Consider the following 19,325-nt stretch of genomic DNA (forward strand, 5'->3'; position numbering starts at 1 on the left):
ATGATTGAGAGTTGGCTATCGTTTAGAAAAACTAATTTATCTGAATGACATCCCTATTAAGGATGACATCACCGACCCAAAATCTAAAGCTCTTCTCATCTAAAGCTGGGTCAAACCTGAAGACTACTACACTAAATACTGTTTCCACCAACTGCCACAGCCTATTTTAGTCTCTGACAGTCACTAAGGAGTATGACTAACAACATGAGACAACACACTGAACCACTGGTTGGTAGCAACTGGAGTTGCAGCGGTAGACCCCCCCCCCCCCCCCCCAATCCAGCGATACCGTTGTTGAGTATTCTAGTACCATAACTAACGTGGACGGTAACTGGAAGCTTGCACTGTTTATATGCAATGCAATTTGTGTCGAAAATGCTCAAACATCCCCCCCCCCTTCCTGTCTATCCACTGTCACTATCGAATAAAAGGGAAAAGACCCAAAAAATAATCTCTAAGGGTTAAGATGTTTATTTACCGGGTTGGACAAGTTATTTTCATTGGCCGCTGGTTCAAAATATACTCATGAGAATGATGTAAGACGTAAGATTAGAATTTTAACATATCATTGACTACCTGTATATCATTTTATCTGCCAACTGTCAACACCAACTGACCCAGATCAGGTCCTGTGTCCAATCAGTTGTCCCGCCCATTTCATATTCATAACGGGCTTAATGTGTGTTCCCGCTTTAAAATTACTAACTAACAATTAATGGCAGAAATTTGTTGGAGAAAAAAAAAAAGGCATACATTGCAAATGATCCCTGTGATGTGCAGAATAGTTAAAATAGACAGATCTGCACATTAATTAAGAATATAATGCCTGATATACATTGACATTTCCAGGGGCACCTAAATGTCTAAAGACTTACTGTGTCTGTGTGCGTGTGTGTGTGTGTGTGTGTGTGTGTGTGTGTCTGTGCACCCTCGTCCCAGACTCAGATCAGACAGAGCAAAGGTCTATATAAGGACATAAGCACTGGACCTTGTCATCGGTCACATGGATGGAGGACGAGAAAAAGAGAGCAAGACCGAGACAGAGGAACAGAAAGATTCAAACCAGAGCTACCACCTGACCCTCGTGGTACTACAGGGCCACAGACAGTCAGATGTGTACACTGACAGGTCAGACTGATAGGTGCAAGTTGCTGTTTTACAGTTTGATGAGTGCCTTTCGGAGTTGCATGCAGCATTTGAGTCAATGGCTTATTGGCAAATGGTACACCAAAACCACATTTAAAGCATGTTTCTGTGTAGTGTCTCAAGTATAGACCTTTATCCTCTGAAGTGTGGGATCCCAGTGACAGTTCCATCCAAATAATAGCCAGTGACGAATCACGCAGATATCTTTAGCTCTTTCCATTGGTTGTCTCTCTCCCAGGGCCACTTTTAGCGGCGCTCTTAATTTCAAAGCTTTCCTATGCATCACAGTCACATCACACAGACACACACAGGGTGCGAGGGCGAATGGATTTAACCTCAAGAAAATCTCCCTTCAAGTGCGCAAGTGAAACATGAAACAACGCAGCAGACGCCAATTTGACGGTAGGGATGTCCACTATACTGTTGACAGTTTTACAAACAAGCCTTTAAGGATCTCATCTGGGGGAATATGTGTCCTAGGTCAACTCCACGTGGACAAGAGAACAGAGTCAGCTTTCTAGAGTGCTCAGATTTAGACCCACCTCGGATGTGATGGTTCTGGGGAACAGATGTTGACCCTGCCATGGTGGCTCAGAGGAGGACTGGTGGGCCCTCGGAAGGCCTGGGCCCCGGAGAAAAAGTCTAATAGAGAAAAGGAAGGGAACGTGACCCTAGTCTATTTCTGTAGCCACCCGCCCTCAGCTCATCATAAGGTAATTTGCAGTTAATTAGAAAGTGGGGCTATACTGGCAGAAAGGTAAAAATAAACCCAAAGCCTCCCCAGCCTCTCCTCCACGTACACCTCCTCTTCCTCCGCTGGCACTTTCACTCGCTTAGTTCTCTCCACCTCCTCTCTCTACTTTGCCCATGCTTCTGTTTTCGATGGCCTACTTTTGAGACAGCGTGGGGAACTTGGAGACTCTGCTTGGGATTTTTGTGGAAAAGAGTAAGCGTCAAATTTGTCTAACACTGCTGTTGGATTTACCCAAAACTGTAGGCAACCCTGGAGAGAAATGTGACTTTCAAAGTGATATCAGCTCTACTTTTTTAGTTTGACTTTCCACTTAAAGCTCTTTTTTTCTTTTTTTAAACAACATCAACACACTGTGTTTGGGTGCTGAGTGTAGGTATGACTGTCTTGTGACAAGATATTTGCCGACTGCAAATGCCCAAACTTTGAATTTAACAAATAAAATGCAAAGCACTGTGGCTGGGCATACTTGCCAAAATGTGGCATCACACTGAGTAGAGTTGAAATTCTACAGTGTGAATGACTTTGGACTGATATTACAAAATATCAAAGTTTTACAAGCCAATATTTTGAGTAGATACACCTACATGTATTTTTTTGGTCTGTTCATCCAAATATGTTTTCACTTACACCCAGGGTGTGATTTGCTGGGGGGGATGCACAGGATTTCCCCCCTCTCTTGTTTATATCTTTATCCCTGCCTCGGCTGAATTATTCTTTATCCCGGATGGGGACTAAATGTATCCCCCCTCAAAGTGATCAATAGACCAAATATTATGTACCTAAAATATAAGTATTTAAAACAAAGTAACGTAAACAGTGCAATAGAACTATAAAATCCAATCAGCGGTTGGTAGATGTGTTTAGCCGTTAATAGGTGACTGCGGGCCGGCTACAGGCACCACCAGATGGCGGTCCTTTCAGGGACCATGGTAGTGGAGTTTAGCCAGAAAAAGTGAGCGTCATGCATGGGGTCGACAGTTAGAATTAGGCACCAAAACGAGTTAAGTTTAGGAAAAAGAATATATGTTATATGAAATGCATACTGTCCAGTGCAGTGGAGGTAATAGATTTTGCTGTGAACCGTTTTTATTGGAATTACTTTCTACACATAGACTGTGTATGATTGGACAGAGCGTGTGTGACGTCACCCATTGGTGACCCATTGATAGTGGTCGGGTTTGCCGTTACAGGCACAGCCATCCTGGTTACGGATGTGACGATTTTAGACGGCAGGGAGGAGGGAGGGAGGAGCCCTTACACATTACACACTTTCACTGGCAATCATCGCCGATTTTAGAATCAACGAGACCATAGTTCAAGACATTCTCATTCTGGATTGCAGAAGACTTAAAACTAGCAACTGACACCACACACTCAAGTGAGAAGGGGGTCACTTTCTCAGAGACTTCTACAGAAACCGACCTCCTTTTGGAACCGCATGTGTCGCCCCCTGCTGGAGATCAGACGGAATGCAGGTTTCAGGCACTACTGCATTTGCAGTACTTTGCCGAACCAAATGCTTTGTCGAATAATAAACAGTCTATGTTCAAACAACATAAATTGTCCGTTGAAATGTACAGACAGTGGTGTGTGTGTGTGTGTGTGTGTGTGTGTGTGTGTGTGTGTGTGTGTGGTGTGTGTGTGTGTATCTATATGACTAACACCACCAGACATATGTGTGATTTCAGTGACCTGCCTCTAACCTAAACCACAAAGCGAGGCTGCAACAGAAAACAACATGCTATTTTCCCGAATTAGGACTCTGTAAATTGCCCCCATTTGCTAAAATTAAATTCCAGTGTAAAGTGTGGTGGCCTCTCTGTCAACAGGTGATGTGATAAAATTTGTGTGCAAACGTTTTGAGAAGTTACCTTAGTTACTTAGATTATTCTAAATTAACCCTTATACACTGGGAATGTCATCCACATTTAGTCAGTACTCTGAATGCTGACAATTTCATGCAAAGTGTACAGGAGTGACCAATCTCTTGCTTGGCATAATACACTTTTTCCCACCCAAATTATTATTATTATTTTTTTTTTATTATACTTTATTAATCCCACAAGGGGAAACTACACTTTTCACTCTGTTGTATTACACACATTACACACAGGCCTGAATTACACACACATGCTCAGGACCTACACATGCACTAATGGAGAGATGACAGAGTGGGGGGGCTGCCCATGGAAAGGCGCCCCGAGCAGTTGGGGGTTCGGTGTCTTGCTCAAGAGCACCTTGGCAGTGCCCAGGAGGTGAACTGGCACCTCTCCAGCTACCAGTCCACCACCATACTTAGGTCCGTACGGGGACTTGAACCAGCAACCCTCCGGTTCCCAACCCAAGTCCCTATGGACTGAGCTACTACCACCCCCAAATTAGCGTGTATATGCAGTTTTTTTTTCTTTTAAATAGGAAAACCTGCTTGAAGTAGGTAATAAACTCCTTTCCAATTGCCAGTAGATGAGTTTTCTTTTTCTAGTGTGTCACGTTCTATGTAAACGTGGCGGAAAACAGGGTTAGTAAACAGTGGAAGGCAGCAGGGAGGCCAGTGACACATCACGGTGGTTACCTATTTATTTCTGTTTCTTATTCAGTCTCTCTCTCAAACAAGGTGGCGACTAATTCCAAATCTACGACTGCGGAGTAGATAGACTAAATTTGTGGTTGACGTGCATCATAGCCACAAAAGGGGCCAAAATTAGCGTGTCGACCCGGGTGTCGTGTTTTCACCACTCTGAGATAGAGCCGAGAAATACCTGGGACTACTGCAGTCATTTTCCCGGGAGTGAATGCTAATTGTAACCGTTACTACAAAAAGACAGAATCCAGATGTTAGTGGGGTGGGAATCACCAGAGGACTCGCAATACGATACCATCACAATACTTATGTCACAACACGATATAATTGCGATTTTAAACATATTGCAATAGTCTGCGATATATTGCAATTTTTTCCAACTTCAAATTTTTCCCAAATTCAAAAGGAAACTTTGTTAACATCTGTTGCATTTAAAAAGATAATTGTCGGTTTGTTTATCTCACTTTAATTTTATTGCTGCAAAATGGGATTGTCAAGCAGACAAAAGGACCAACACATATGATAATGATAGATCGATACTTGGCTTCTGTGTCTCGATACAGTATTGCCACAGAAAATATCGCGATACGATGCTGTATCGGTTTATTCCCCCACCCCTAGATGTTAGTGGGTGGTTTTTTGTCCACTGGGATGGGTTTTGCTGGACTAAAACAGTAACATGAGGTCCTACAAGTTGAACAGACGTCACAACCTAAAAGCTGCCACAGAGTGCAGAGTGCACAAACTGGTCTTCCCCTAATCCCCTTCAGTGAGGCATTCTTTGGCTAATAGAGCGGCAGCATTCCTCATCCCATTGGGGTCCCAGCAGGCCGTTTAAACTGAGGCTGGTAGGGAAACTCCATCTAGCCCTGTCCTGTGGCGACCCCCTGTGGCGATCTGCCGGGACCATATGGACCCAACATGGTCGTTGTTGGGTCCATATGGTCCATGGCCCGATTTGATTCTTTCACGATACATGGCTACCAATTCGATTTGTATTGCGATTGTCAGTCATTGCCATTCTAGAAGTACTGTGATTCAATAGTATTGAGTATTGTGATTTTCTTTTCCTTCTTTAACAAAAACAAAAGTTGAATAATACACTTCTAGAGACAATATTTAATGAGACATTCCTAAAAAAGAATGCACATCACATGTCAGTCAGTCAGTTATTTAATTCATTTATAAATTATCCAATTACAAACATTCCTCAATAACCATGGCATCCAGGAAAAGTTCCAATCTGGCTTTAAACCACGGCATAGTACAGAAACCGCACTTTTAAGGGTTTTTAATGATCTCATTTTAACAGTGGATTCAGGCAACTCTGCTGTGCTGGTGCTTTTAGACCTGACTGCCGCCTTTGATACCGTGGATCACACAATCCTTGTATCTCGCCTTGAACACTGTGTAGGTATCAAAGGTATTGTCTTGAAATGGTTTCAGTCATACTTGACTGATAGGAGCTTCTCTGTTCATTTAGCTGAACACTCATCGTCAGCTGCTCCTCTTACCTGTGGGGTCCCTCAAGGCTCTATTCTGGGCCCTATCCTATTTTCACTGTACATGCTGCCACTGGGTTCTATTTTTCAGAAACATAACATCTCCTATCATTGTTTCGCTGATGATGTCCAAATATACTTGCCAATGAAATCTATAACCAAAGAGTCTGTGCAGCCATTGTTTGACTGCTTAAAGGAGGTAAAAACCTGGATGGAGTTAAACTTCCTCAATCTAAACGATAATAAAACAGAATTCATCACGTTTGGACGTTCGGATGCTCTGGGTGACCCTTTTGGCATTTTGGGCCCCTCAGCCTCCCAAAATCGATCCCATATTAAAAATCTTGGTGTTATTTTTGATACCTCCTTTACTTTTAGCAAACAAATCAGTGCAGTTGTCAAGACCAGTTTCTTCCAGTTAAGACTTCTAGCTAAAATAAAGGCCTATCTTCCTTTGAAAGACCTTGAAAAAGTCATTCATGCTTTTATCACTGTTCGGCTGGATTATTGTAACTCTCTATATATGGGCCTACCCCAGAAATCTTTAAATCGGCTCCAGCTAGTCCAAAACGCAGCTGCTCGCCTTTTAACTAAAACAAAAAAACAGGAACATATAACACCAGTCCTGGCCTCCCTCCACTGGCTACCTGTCCGTTACAGGATAGATTTTAAGATCTTGTTGCTTGTTTTTAAGGCCTTAAATGGTTTGGCGCCATCTTACCTGGCTGATCTCTTATGCCACCATTCTCCAGTCAGAACGCTGAGGTCGTCAAACCAGCTGCTCTTGGACGTCCAAGACGAAGCTAAAAAACAAGGGCGATAGAGCCTTCGCAGGGGCGCCCCCACACCTATGGAATAACCTCCCCATGCATATTAAAGCGGCACAGTCTTACAAACATTTAAATCACTGCTTAAGACGCACCTGTTTGCTGTGGCTTTTAACCCTCGTTAACTTGGATTGAGATATTTTAAAATGTTGTTTGTCTCCCTGTGATGTATTTGGTTGGAGTGATTTTTACACTGTATTTGTATATTTGATACTTACCCTGTTCAGCACTTTGGGTCAACTGCTGTTGTTTTAAATGTGCTATAGAAATAAAATTGACATTGACATTGACATAAAGAAGAACATAACAGATTTTCTGCATTTTCTGCTTTTGCTCTTTTCTTTGCTGGAAAGAAATATGATGTAGTTGGCGGGAGTAAAAAAGAAAAAGAAAAAGAAAAAATCAATATAAATGTTGATTCTGGGGAAGAGAATCCATTTTAAAAAATCATCGCAAAAAAAAAAAGAAAAATCACAATACCTACGTGAGTCAACCCCTAACTTTAAGTTTGTCCGTTCTCCCGTCTCAGCTGGCTGTTATTTTTGCTTCATCCTTCTCAGCAATTATGCTTTTCATCCAATTCCCAGCAAGCGTGCCCGGCTCTCACTTTCTTCCGAGCAGACCAGCATGGGGTAAGAGAAATATGGTTAAAAAAAGTCTTTGCTCTGCAGCAGGCAACCAAAAAAAAAAAGAGATTGGAAATGAGGTGTCTTGAAAAAGCAACGGTTGCTTGGTTACACCCGACACTAATACCAAGCCCCATTTGAGGTAGGACTTATAAAGTAGGTGCAGCACAGTACGGCTCTAATGTGGTTGTCTTTAACATCTGTTTCTCTGACATACAAACTATACAAAATTAAAAACATGACTGAAAAGGAAAACAACCTTTTGCTCATGTGTAAGAGTTCCTTAACATGTACAGAAACATGATCAATAAGACAAGGTTGATGCTTTTATCTAGAGTGGCTGACACTGTTTGAATGATGTGGGCTGATGAAGAGCATTTCTCATTTCTCATTACTACACAAAACACAGCAATGAGGAGGACAACATCCAAGCATGTGTGTGTAAAATCTAATGAATATTGTATATCTGTTTGGATTAAAAGGAGCCGCCCATGATTTGTAATATCCACTCATATACTGTAGCCCATACACCCATACCAATCAAGGCAACTCCACTGGCTTGAAATAGAAGTCTGATTGTATGCAAGTCTATGGGGAAATTACAATAGCCCACTTTTCACTTGATTTATTACTTCAGTACACATTTTCCTTTCATGTTCACGGTCTCAAACGCTACTTTCAAATCTTGTACTGCCTTGAGCAGCAAAAATTCCATCAAATGAAGTGGTTGTTAGCAATTATATTTATCGTACATAAGAATTCTCGATTCCAGCTTCTTAAATGTTAATATTTACGTGTGTTTTCACTCCTCTGTGGCCACACTACACTGATGTGACTGACATTTTTCAGCTATTCCGACAACTAATCCATTAATTCATTAAGAGAAAAAAAAGTTTCCCTCTTTAGCGTTTAGCTTACTGCAGCTCCATTGAAACCACACACTACACTGGCTTAGCCGCTAAAATCGCCAGCTCCACCCACTCATCCAAATATCGTCACTTTTGGCTCCAAAAAAACAAGATGGCGACAGCCAAATGCCAAACTCCTGGCCTCAAAACATTAGTCCACTATTACCAAGGGGTGACGTCACTGATGCAACTCCCATTATTTTTTATATTCTTTGCTTGTGACTTTCTCAGAATGGCTTTTCAGAGAACTGAATTAAAACTACCCTTTAACGAGTCCCGTCTAATTTGAGTAGAGATGGTCCGATACCATTTTTTGCTTCCTGACACCGATTCTGATACCTGAACTTGCGTATCGGGCGATCCCAAGTACTGATCCGATACCAGTATGTCATATATTTTATTATGTTTTAACAGCTGTATACTGCTATCCCTGTATGGATGGGATATGATTTCTATCTTTGTTGTCGGTCTGGCTCAGGTTAAATGCCACAGAACTTTCTTTTTATCCAGTTTGAAAGTCAGTTATAATATAATAAATCAGTGAATGCCTTTTCATAGTACAGAGGCTTGGAATGCTTCTCCAAACAACCACAGCTCACAAAAACAAAGAGAACATCTTCAATGCTTTGATATTGTTCCAAGCTCAACTGACTATAGTCATCCTCTATTAATAACAAGATCTTATTTCCTTGTATCTAGATAAAGACGGTAAAGACAGCTGTGGAAGAAGGCATGGGACGCGTATGCATTGTGTCTGTGTGTGGGTGTGTGTTATGGCTAGGCAACATATGGATTTTCAATTTATTAGAACAGATATCGTCTTAAACTCTGGATATCGTAAAATAGTGATATGACACAAGTGTTGTCTTTTTCTGGTTTTAAAGGCTCCATAACAGTCGTGATGTATGTTTCTGAACTTACCAGACTGTTCTAGCTGTTCTGTTATTTTCCTATACTCATTTAGTCTTCATATCCACATTACTGAGGATTATTTATCTATAATCTCATTGTTAACAGCACCAAAAGTCAACCCTGCAATATTGACATCAATATTTTTGGTCAGAAATATCGTGGTGTTGGATTTACTTGATATTGCCCAGCTCTGGTGTGTGTGTTGACAGACTGTTCGAAAGGAGGTTATTGGCTTTCAGGGGAGCAGGCAGTGGACTAAAAATACTCCGCCTAGATGGAGGCCATTGATGGAGGGAGGAGATCTGAGAGAGGAGAGGGGAGCAGCGGAAGAATCAGGTCGATTAGCTGGCCCTGTGTCCTTCCGACAGGTGGTCACTTTTTCTAAGTCCTCTCCTTTACAGTTATTCAGCGGAGGCTTGATGACACGGAGATGTGTCCCCTCAGTGTTTTATATAACTCCACATCAAAGAAGCTCATTATGGGATTAATTAGAGCAGGCCCACTCTGTCAAAACACTGAATTAGACCTAGGATGGCTCCTGGGAGATGTCTTCATCCTCCTAGAGGATGACGTATGGAGGTGTGGAGGAGGATGAAGTGCCTGTCGCATCATCTAATGAAACTCCCCCGTGGCCCATTCATTTTTTTTTTGATTTTTCGTTTCATGCAGCAATTTAAGCGAGATTACTGTCTCTTCATCGGTCCACGCAGATCTGATGTTTCCTTCTCGCTACTTCAGTATAATAGATAGTATAATAACTTCACCTTTTAGCATTAGCAGCAAATTAAATCCGACAGTGACTGCTACCTCAGTGTGGTTACAAGTTTTATCTCCTGTTATTTTTTTTAATCTAGTATGTATCCCCAACATAGGCCCATATAAAGTCTGTTTAAGCTTCTGTTTAGTGTTTCTTTTATGTTCAACTGATTATTATCTTGTGTGTGTGTGTGTGTGTGTGTGTGTGTGTTTGCGCGCTCTCTAGTGCTTTTGCATGCCAGCATGAGTTCAGAGTTGAAGTTCTGAGAGTGGACACTGTTGTTTTATGTGTGTCAGCAGCCATAGAAATTGTTGTGGATACATGTCAAAGCCCGACCGATATATCGGCGGGCCGATATTATCGGCCGATATTAGGCAGTTCTCGATATATAGGTATCGGCATTTGAAAAAAAATGTTTTTAAATGTATATGACAAGAGTTAATGACTCTACTGGAAATTATAAGTCATTTGAATATTCAATCATCATATTTAAAAAAATAAAAACGGACTGTCAACCATGTTATGAGTGTTGGAGTTGCATAGTCTTTCCACCAGAGGGCGCACTTTTTGTTAGTGTGTTTTTGTTCAAAAGACAAAGTTTCATATCTTGAGTTTGTATTTATTTTATTTATCAGACCTTCAAACATTTTCATGTTCCTTTGTTCTGTTGTGACAATAAAAGTACTTATCATATTATTTTAGTGGGAACTCATAAATAACTACAAAAAACTAATCTGAAATCTGTTTGTTTTGTAACGCGTTTCTAGATTTATTATTTTTAAATATACGTATATATCTGCCGATAAATCGGCATATCGGATTTTTAATAAACCAAATATTCTTATTTTTATTGGCCTTAAAACTCCTTTATCGGTAGGGCTCTAGTATATGTGCATGTAAACTACTATTACGTAAAAAGAAAAAAAAGAAAAGAATTCCATGTTGACAATGTAGCTTTAAAGTGCTTTAGATGCGTGAAGAAAAAAAAGAGAGAAAGCTGACAGAAAAAAACATACACTGCATGAACAGAATGGTAGCTGTAGGGTAAATGCAGCAGTGGAATAAAGAACAAAGCATAACATGAAATCTAGTATTCATAGTAATGTACGCACACCCACCCCTTTAGAGTGAAGCAACTCTACAATCAGCTGGGATTTGTGTAGATAAGTGGCATCAGAAAACAGGAAATGACAGCACTCAGAGCAACCACAGCCTTTTATTCTCACTGCATTAGACTGCAGCGCACACACACCACACACACACACACACACACACACAACACACACACACACACACACACACACACACACCACACACACACCACACACACACACACACACACACACACAACCAACAACAGTTTGGCGGCTTTTACACCTTCTAGATAGAGGATCTGATGAGGGTGACGCAGAATGACGGAAACACTGCAGTGCATCAGCAGCATTGTACAGATTTAAGGCTTGGTCAGGCAACATGTCAAAAATGTCTTCCGATAAATTCATCTTCAATCTTCATTCAGTTTGCATTTTTTCTTAAGATTAGTTGTCTGGGGCTTTTTGCCTTTAATTGATAGGACAGTTGTAGACAGGAAAGGGGGAAGACAGCATGCAGAAAACGGCCATGGGTTGGAATTGAACCCGGGCCACTGCGGTGAGGACAGAGCCTTGGTACATGGGGCGCACGCTCAACCAGGTGTGCTACCAGGGCGCCCACACAGTTTGCATTCAAAGGCAGATAAAGAACCAAGGACATCCTGGAAGTTTCTTTTCACTTCGAATGCAGTATTGAAAAGTGTATTCATTGTGTAAGACACACTAAGAGCCCAGCAACTGACAGAGCTTTGCTACTAGCTGAACTGAGAGAGCTCTCCCACTCACACCTCTGCCATGTGTTACTCAACACCGGCCCCAATCTCCCTACAACAATATGATGCACCGAGCTACTGTACTGCACTCAAATACCTCTTTAGTGACAAGTTATACAAAGGAATCCTTAACATATGGTCATGTCCTAATTCAGTGCCATTGACTGGGCTTAGATTGAAGATCTATCTAATTCATTACAATTGCTTAATAAACCCATATTTGACGTATCAAATACCCAAACTGTACTGTGTTCCGTTGAAATGACCCAGCAAAATCTGACAAATATGACAAACAAAGTTAATAGTTAACTTGGTTTCACAGTAACAAAGCAGTAAACTAAAACAGCAATCAAGTCCATGCAAAATTCCTGTTAATGATTCCTCATGCTGCTTCATTTCATACCAATCGCTATTGCATGCTATTGAAACTGTTCTGCGGTCAAGGTGCATTGTGGGTTATGTACGTAGGCACCGTCTGGACAAGGAAGAAGAATGCATGGAATAAAAAAAGAGGACATCACTGGTTCTGCCGCATCTATCTATGATCTTTTCTTTTGTTTTACTGTCCAACAATCAGTGGAGTACTAATACAGTTAACACAAAGAACCAGATGAAGTGACAGAGGCAGAAACTGCAGAACCACATTGGTTGATTTTGGACACCATGCATTTTAAATTGTTCAATTTCCCATGTTCAATTGAGAGTTTTGTGTTTCACAAGTGATTGGAATATTGCATTACGTCCTTATTAAATACACGTAGGCCCTCTGGATACAAACTAGTCACAGCTAAATGTAGAAGTTCTTGCAACAATGATCTTAATTACACAAGGGAATCTATGAATCACCTTATTTGTTCTGCAAAAGGCATGCGTGGAAGAACACCACCACTGAGACAAAAGGAGGGTCCGGTGTTCGGGAAGCCACTCGGACCCAGCACACTAAGTATGAGTCACAAATCAAGCATGGATCAAGGCTATCCCTACTGTGAAGGCCCGCCGTTTCTCCTTTTGATCCACACCTATGCGAGTTCACATTCAACGGCTTGTGAGGAAGCTGAAGGCTGCTTGATGAATCTCTACCATTCAACAAGGCTACAGGGAAATCTCCCATAGTTCCCCCCATGATCAAGCTACAACTGACTGACTGACTGACAGATACTATTCGTCTGTCTCATGGCTTATACAGTACAGTAACCGTTTCTGTTGCTGTACTGTAGTCACAGAGAATAACCTAGAACAAGCATTTCCAAACTCAATCCATTTTCCAGATTTCTTGGATGACTTGATCTTGGGTGTGGCGTCCTCCTGTATACCTTTAATAGACCTAGTAAAAAATTAACTACTCATGGAGATAAGAAGCATTTCATATCTGCAATCAGTGCAAAAAGGGCCCACCCAGGATTAGCTGGTCCTGGTATAGAGCACGGTTAGCCCTCATGTTTCAAACTGATCCTGAGAAACAAGAATATAGTAAAGAAAAATAAGATGGAAATGAACTATACTGTGTATTGCTTTAGTTAAATTACTAGATATCTTGGTGCTTATTCTGAATTTAAGGCAAAGGTTATGGCGGCAGCTTTAAGTAGATTACATCTAGTTTGTTTTTTTGTGACAGCAAAACTTTCTTTGACATTAGGAGACATCGAAAAGGGTTTTTTTTGTCATCAAATTTTGTTCTTTTTTTCTTTCTTTTTTTGATTTAAAAAACATAAACATCTACAAACCGTTCCAAACAATACACTGGGACATACACTGGGACATAGGAGCGCGTCCCAGGACCAAAGAAAATATATATATTTTAAATGGGAGGGAGAGAGACAAAACAACATGCAGAAACAGACACACAAAAACACACACAGAAACAGACACACACACACACACACACACACACACACACACCACAGATAGAACAAGACAAGGAACCAAACACCTGTGCAAGTTAGAGGACCTCACAGAGTCTGCAATGCTCCGCTAAGTGTCCAGAGTTTTTTTCCCAGCCCTCCATTAATCCGTGCTGTGGAAAGTTCCATATATACCACCTCCAAGAAGGAAAGGGTCTAAGGGAGTTAATGACTCTACTGGAAATTGAAAGTCATTGAAATTTCATTCTTTCCCAATATTTTTCAAGACCATCACAGAAAAGGATATAATACCTGTTATATTTCCAAGTGCGGTATATATTTTCAATAAAACAAATAGTAAAGTAAATAGATTTGCCTTTGGACAAATGTGATTTTTATAGTAGGCGACATTGCACCTCTATCAGCTGCGTCTTGCCTTCATATGATGGAGTGTAGTAAAGCACAGTTCTTTAACAGTGACAGGCTGAGGTTGTAGAAAAAAACAAAAAACATCCACGTCTGAATGAGTGCAACTTCTCCGGGATGAAAATAAAAAAGGCTCAACTTTTACAAGCACCAGACACTTTCCTGAAGTATCAAACATGGGATCAGTGGTTGAGAGATCTAATAAAACGCTTTACAGGCCTGGTTACTGTCACTGTAAGAACAACATCTTTATCACTCGAGCCGGGAAGCAGTTTGCATTGTGGGACAATGAGAGGATGTACTAAGCGAAGGTTTACCTACAGTACATGAGTAGAGCCTGACTGATACATCAGCAGGCCGATATTATCGGCCGATATTAGGCATTTCCCGATCTATCGGTATCGACATTTATAATGCCCCCAAAAAAATATAAACATATATACACAGTACAGGCCAAAGGTTTGGAACCACCTTCTCATTCCATGTGTTTTCTTTATTTTCATGACTATTTACATTGTAGATTATCACTGAAGGGATCAAAACTATAAATTAACACATATGGATAGATATACTTAACTTATGAGAAGGTGGTTCCAAACTTTTGGCCTGTACTATACCAGAATCCTTTCTAAACACAAATAAATGATCCTGATTAACTAATATTTAAAAAATAAAAAACCGATGGTCAACCGTGTTATGAGTGATGGTGTTGCATAGTTTGTCCACCAGAGGGCGCTTTACAACGTCCCTGTTGGCAACACTGATTATTTTGTTTTGTTAATGTGTTTTTGTTCAAAGGACTTCAAGTTTCATATCTTAAGTTTGTATTTTTATTCATTTTATTTATCAGAAGTTTTATTTTGATGTTCCTCTGTTCTATTGTGACAATAAAACAATTATCATATTATTTTAGTGAGCTCATAAATAACTACAAATAACTAATGTTAGGGAACGCTGTTTTGTTACACATTTATGGATTTTTTTTTATATATATCGGGCGATATACCAGCATATTGGATTTTTTAATCAAATATTCATATCGTTATTTGCCTTAAAAATTCTTTATAGGTCAGGCTCTACATATTAATGGATCAGTACGACGGCCAAAGAGAAAACTGGGAGGATTTCTTATCATTTGGAGCTCAAAATGGATTCTATCTGAGATGTAAAACCTGCGTCAGATGCCGTGCTGAAAGTTAAACCTGAGGGAAAAGAGATTTATGATTATGCATTTATGATGCATAGAATCTTGCCAGTGTTTTTCCAGAAATAGCTTTGTCAACGTTATTGGTTCTTTTCCCAGGAACCTTTGGGGATTTCCTAAAAAGTCACATGAGAAATATGTATCAACTCATTTTGCGGCTCGACTCATTTATTATTTTACTACAGAGGCATTACTCATATTATTTCTAAGTGGAGAACACAAACATGTCAACTTTGAGGAGTTATTTCAGCAGTTGGCGAGGTTTGTAAGGCACTTAAGTCTCGAAGGATCAAAACTCACAAACTAATAATAATAACGTATCCTTTATTAATCCCGCAAGGGGAAATTGCAATGTTTTCACTCTGTTGTTATTACACACAAGCCTGAATTACACACATTCTCAGTACCTCTCAGTAACATGCACTAAATGGAGAGATGCCAGAGTGTGTGTGTGTGTGGGAGGGGGCTTCCCATGGAAAAGCGCCCCAAGCAGTTGGGGGTTCGGTGCTTTGCTCAAGAGCGCCTAGCCCAGGAGGTGAACTGGCACCTCTCCAGCTACCAGTCCACCACCATCCTTTGGTCTGTATGGGGACTTGAACTAGCAACCCTGCGGTTCCCAGCCCAGCTCCCTACTGACTGAGCCCCTACCACCCCCACTTATCAGGAGACCAACACATTTCTGTCTTTGGTCTTCCTTATTAGGGTCACCAGTGTGGCCTTCATCAGGTGACTCCAACCAACTGCAGGCCTCACCATGAAGTCTTTCTAAATACTACTAGTGTAGTGAGTTTTGATCATGTGACAAGGAGCAGGGAATTCCCAACAGGCTCCAACTCCACACAGCTGTGCTGCTAGGTACACACATCACACATCAGTGAAGATGTTAAAGAAGCTGCAGGAATTAACACTCTGAAGAAAAGTGACAGAAATTCCACTTGCAGCCATTTTCATTTATTGATTATACATATTTCAATCAGAAAAACGCGAACCATTGTCTCGTCGCAGCTTCTCCAATGTGAGGATTTGCTGGTTTGATTCATCTGTAAACTGAATATCTTTTGGGTTTTGGGCTGTTGGTTGAACAAAACAAGGCTGATAGAACTGTGAAATATCATGTCCAATGTATTTTTGACATTTATTGATACTGGCTGAATTTGTCAATCATGTTGTCCCTTGTAAGCGAGATCAATAATTCCACGCTTTAAGTAGAATGCGTTCTTCTGAGCCCACGTATCACAGCTGAGTTAAACTGCTAAGTGCCCTAATTACCCTGGAAAGCAGACAAATCTGCAAGCTCATTATGATGTATTATCATCACATTCATACCCATCTGATACTAACTTAAAAAAGTACTTATAGATATGGGCTTACTGCAAGCCAAACGGTTGATTTCTCTTGCTTGGAAAGATGTAAATAGGCCTATTATTGGTCGGTGGCTTAAAATAAATGTTTTCTTGCCGAACAATGGAAAGAATAACATATATGGTTAAGGATAGACAAGATACCTTTAAACAAGTTTGGGGACCATTCTTGGACTTTGTTGACCAAAATGATGTGGGTGATATACTGGCAAATGAGAGGAATTCTGAGTAATTTAGTATTTTTCATGCGGGAGAGATGTGTGTATTAGATTGTGACATTGTTTGATTGGGTATATGCTCCAATTATGTCTTCAAAGATGGAATCAAGCCAAGGTAAAAGGTCATTCTGTCTGTATTTACTCCATTTAATCTGTGTTTTTAATTTTAGTCGGCTGCTGTGATCTGTAGTTTGGTTTCTGTCTCTATTGTTTTTCTACATCTATGTTTTGGTTAAAATTAAACTCAATTAACACATTGTTTGAAGAAAAAAAAAAAAAAAAAAAATCAAGCTAATCACATTCAGTGACGGGCCAATAATCGGCGTTTTTTTTTTTTTTTAAGTTTTTTAAACTAGACGGTTCTGATCAAATATCAATCAAGATTACTGTACTGCTTATTGTTCGCCCAAAATGTTTTCAGAAACGGATTTTTTTCACCCCGTTTTGTTGCTCTGAATGGTTGTAGGTCCCATTTTGTAGCCCTGATTGGTTGTAGTGGTGTCTATTCAATTGCGTGGGGTCTGTGCCAATGAAAACTTGGAAGTCGAGGTTCCAGACCAAAAAGGTTTTGCAAATTAGCTATGGCCTAAGGTCGCCGTTATTTTTTTGAAGATATCATACAATAATCAGCCTTAAAGACAATGTTTATTGCCGTACTGACCTTTGCTTCTATGGATTTGCCTCTCAATAAGCCATGACAAGACATTTTACAACACACACAATTGACAATTACTGAATGTTACAACACTTATTGCAATTCAATATTACTGCATAGTTGCTCAATAGTAATTCTGTCAACCAAAACTCCAAAAGTTCACGTACGGCCTAAACAACTGGCGAGGTGCGACGTGCTCTGATGGCCCGAGGACATCCTGAGGGACATGCTAAAACTGGTTTTACTCCCACTTTCAAAAGGAGGATTCAATCTGCAAGAAGGACATACTTAGAAACGTATGTATAATTTAGCAACGGAAGAAAGAGAGGAAGAGAATTAAGCTGTCACAGATTCAACATGAAAAGCCTGCTCTACTTTCTCCAGCTTTGAAAAGTCGCTCCCATGCCTCCCCCTCTGTAGAGGCATCGGCACAGAAATGCTTAATGAGGACGGAGCTGGGTTTTGAGCTCGGCTTTTTGTCTGTGTGTGTTTGTGCGTGAGGTTAAAAGTCAGAAATTGATTCTGATATTGATTCTGGAGTTTGTACCTTCGGGTGTCAGAGACCAATGCTCGGATCGACTCAACAACACCAACAAAAGACAGACTTTTGGTGTTTATCTTCAGAGCTAGCAAAAAAGGACCAAATGTCACAGCAACAGCAAACCACAACCTAATAAAAAGCTTTATTCCAGTGTAGTGCTGCACGATATGAAGAGCATATGTGAAAACGCGGTTAAACAGCACGACAACGATATTACTTAGAGCCCGACCGATCCCGATACCAATACAAATATTTGGTTATTTGAAAATCTGATATTCCGAAATATCGGCTGATATATATTTTAAAAAACAACAACAACAAAACAGAATATGTATAATTATACATATCATTTTTTTTAATCCAGAAACGAGTAACAAAACAAAAAACATGTTTCTCTAACATTAGTTATTTGTATTATTGAAACTTAGTGTCCTTTGAACAAAAACACAATAACAAAAAAAATCAGTATAGCTAACAGGGACGTTATAGAGCGTCCTCTGGTGGACAAACTATGCAACGCCAACACTCATAACATGGTTGGCCGTCCGTTTTCATTAAATTTTTTTAAATCTTCATTTATCCGAATCTGCTGTTATAAATGCCAATACCAATAGATCGGAAAATGCCTAATATCGGCCGATAATATTGGCTCTACTTGTGATGAATAAACAAATATTAAAGTGTACTCTTACACTCCTGCATTTCTAATGCTTTCAGTATTCTGTTAAAGTTCAACAATTTCCTTGTTGAGTGTAAAACTAAATAAAACCATTTCTAACATTCTTTTATTGAACAAATTGAACATTGAATCATACACAAAAGGAACCACTAAAAAAAGAATGACAGTTACATTTTAAAGTGCAGCTTTCTACTGATATTTACTTTCAAAATCTTTGAGTGTCTATTGCGATAAGTTGTAGCCTTTTGCAATGTGTTGACATTACGATGACGATTAAAAAAGAAAAAAACGGTATATTGTGCAGCCATAATCCAGTGATATGAATAACTGTTAGGCTGCTATGTACTGTTGCTATTGGAGGATAACGTCAATCATGTCCCCTGGAAGTAACATCCCATAATTACATTACAACGGCAATGTCTGAATGGGTTTTTGTGTGATGTATGGTGTCCAAGTTAAGCCTTTAAAGTGTGAGAGTGCATGCAAATATTTGGACATCCATAAATCAGCGGTAACCGTGACA

The 19,325-nt window shown here is 40.1% G+C and overlaps 1 protein-coding gene across 2 annotated transcripts in view; it reads right to left on the reverse strand.

Annotated features, from left to right (window-relative positions):
- Window positions 1-19,325, reverse strand: part of inpp5a (inositol polyphosphate-5-phosphatase A) — a 162,992-nt gene that overhangs the window by 115,997 nt on the left and 27,670 nt on the right. The window lies entirely within an intron of this gene.

The sequence above is a fragment of the Etheostoma spectabile genome, chromosome 17, assembly GCF_008692095.1.
Source record: "Etheostoma spectabile isolate EspeVRDwgs_2016 chromosome 17, UIUC_Espe_1.0, whole genome shotgun sequence".
In the NCBI taxonomy this organism is placed as follows: Eukaryota; Metazoa; Chordata; class Actinopteri; order Perciformes; family Percidae; genus Etheostoma; species Etheostoma spectabile.